Source organism: Etheostoma cragini, chromosome 11 (assembly GCF_013103735.1).
Source record: "Etheostoma cragini isolate CJK2018 chromosome 11, CSU_Ecrag_1.0, whole genome shotgun sequence".
Taxonomy (NCBI): Eukaryota; Metazoa; Chordata; class Actinopteri; order Perciformes; family Percidae; genus Etheostoma; species Etheostoma cragini.
In genome coordinates, this window is record NC_048417.1 from 126,464 (window position 1) to 129,597 (window position 3,134).

Consider the following 3,134-nt stretch of genomic DNA (forward strand, 5'->3'; position numbering starts at 1 on the left):
TCTTCCAACATGACAAAGACCCGAAGACCACAGCCAGGAGAACCAAGGGGGGGCTCTGGAAGAAGCAGATCAAGGTTCCGGGGGGCCTAGCCAGTCTCCAGACCTAAACCCAATAGAGAATCTTTGGAGGGAGCCAAGAAACCTGACTGGTCTAGAGAAGATCTGTGTGGAGGGGGGCCAAAATCCCTTCTGCAGGGTGTCAGACCTGGTGAAGAACTACAGGAAACGTTGGAAACAAAGTCTGCTGGACCAAATATTAACATGGATCTTCCCAGGTGTTCAAATACTTATTACAGATGTATCATACAAATAAATAGTTAAAAATCATACATTATGATTTCTGGTTGTTTTTTTAGATCATGTCTCTCACAGTGGACATGATCCTACGAGGACATCAGACCCTCCATGATTTCTAAGAGGGAGAACTTAATACATAGCAGAGTGTTAAATACTTATTTTACTCACTGTATAGAAATCTTTTATTTTGATGTTGTTTTTTTGATGTTCGAATAAACTACTAAACCAAACCAGTATCAATGGCGAAACGGTGATGCGTCGCTTTTAAGTTTGCTGCGACAAGGACTTTTGTTACGGCATCATCTCCTTCCTTTAGCAAAGGATGGTCTAGTGCATCCTATGCTAAAGGAGGTGTCAAAGGCACCTTTTTCATCACTTGGATAATTCCAACGGCTCTTATCATGGCAGCCACTATTATGAATATCTATTTCCGGGTCATTTCACTCCTTCAGCAAACTAGACCATTGGACCTGAGCCCAGCTCTGTGCCCTGGGCTTTACAGGAAGTCTCTAACCTTGTCTCCTGCTCCTCCTGTTTCAGTGTCCCCTGGAACGAAGCCAGTCATTCTAGTGCTGATGCATCACACCAGAGACCCTGAATACTCAACCGATGTCAGGAGATGGTCTGAAACCTTTCAGAACGTGGTATTGGATGTCCACGTTCTCTTCCACGAGACTCAGCCGGGGTTACTGGGCTGTGAAAGAAATGACCGGGCCGTCAAACAAATACAGAAAGAGTTAAAAAGACGTAGTAGGTGGTGGTGGAAATGATCTCTGACCTAGTTTTAGAGGCTACATTTGGAGTATAAAGCAACAGAACAGCCCTTATTAATTATTCAGTCAGTCATTTTCAATCCATTATTGAAGCCAGAGAACTTATTTAGTTAAAATATAGACAATGATCATAGATGTCAAATGTTCTTCATGAATCGTCTGCTGTATAAAACTTCATCATTCAGTTAAAATCATTCAGTTTATGTCATTAACTTTAACAGAGAATCCTGTTTATTTGTCTGTCGCTGTCAAACACAAGAAAAATAAAATAAATCAATGCTTTACATTAAATATCAGCTTCATAACAGGTCATTTCAATGGGATTTCTTGATCAGTCAATTAATATAATTAATAAATACCCCGGTAGTGTTGCGGTAATGGGGTAGTCCCGCAATAGTGCGGTGGTAGTGCGGTGGTAGTACCATGGTAATGCAGCGGTAGTGTCGTGGTAATGCGCCAGTAGCAGTAGCAGCACACCCACCACCACCAGGTGGCACATGTGACCAGAAGCAGCTGACCTGTCGGCACACTGAGGAACAGAGGAACGCCATGAGGAGTCTACCCACTGTTTACCTGTCTCCCAGGCCTGCACACCTTGTGCACCATGTGCTTTGATCATACTCTATGAAGGGGGGGGGAATCTGCTGAAGCCTCTTACTACAGCCCAGCAGAGGCCAACGCCACTGGTACCATGAGTACAGGTTTACCAATGTAACCATGGCGATGTACATAACAACAGCTGTCAAATCTGCCAGCCATACAGGATCAGACAGTTCTTCCATCAGCTAACCCTTTTACTCAAAAACTGTCCGATTTCCTCTCTGAGAGCAAGAAATCGCTGCAGTGCGGACCCCCGACTTAGCCCCCTCACATCGTTGTGAAATATTACGTCTCCATATTCAGCCTGGATGTCAAGCAAGAACTGCTGAAACTGTCCGTATAGTGCTTTAGAGTTGGTTTCATAACATGATCAAATCTGAGATGTTTGGGGCAGAGAGCCTGCTGGTGAATTATACAGTGAAGTTTAATGGCGTCACCTCCTTCTTTGCTGACTTTATGGTAGATCAGCGGGGACAATCCACTTCGCTCACCAGCCATCGGTAATGATCCCAGAAACTTTACTCCATAGTAGTTTCATATCATCAACAGCTTCACAAACAGAAACGAATAAATCCAATCCTCTGGTTTGGCCTTTCATGCCCTGGAGGTCCAGCAGCTCCTCTGTTATGTTCATGTTGTTGTCAACTCCTCTTAAAAACATCAGTAGCTGTGCAGTGTCAGATGCATCTGTGCTTTCATCGCATGCTAATGAGAAATAATCAAAAGCCTGTCCCCTGTCCCCCAGTTGTCTCTGAATATCCGACGATATGTCCTCACCTCTCCGTGCCACGGTGTTACGTGCCAGGTAAACATTCGCAAATTCTTGCTTCTTCTCAGGGCAAATGTTCTCCACCATTTTCATAACACAGTCTTTGATAAATGTACCTTCAGTAAAAGGTTTGCCATGTTTAGCTGTTAACATCGTAACACGGCCACTTCGTAGCTTGCTCTGGTGATATTTTCATTTGACTCACAGGCCCGCGTGAAGAATCGCTGTTGCGATGCCAGTGCAGCTTGGAGCTGCTTCACTTTTTCGGCACTCCCCGTTAGCTCGTCGTATGTGTTAGCAGGTTTAGTCTGGTGGTGTCTCTTTACGTTGAAATCCTTAAACAAGGCAACCGTCTCTTTACAAATTAGACAAACACAATTGCTTTGTTTTATAGTGAAGAAGTATTGTAATTCCCATCTCTCTTGAAAGCGGCGGCCCTCACTGTCGACTGTCCCCGTTTTCTTTGCAGTGGCCATGGCAGAAATGAGCGGAGAGGGGTTCGCGGCACGGATGCAGAGACTGATCGTATTAAAGTGGTGCTGCCGCCATTTGGTGAAAAGAGGGAATTACAGTTTCAAGTTTTATGATTTATTTATTCTGTCTGACAGTGCAGGCGGGCCATAAATAATATGTTATAAGACCGAAGCTGCGGGCCGTATGAAATCTGATCGCGGGCCATGATTGGGGGGGGGGGG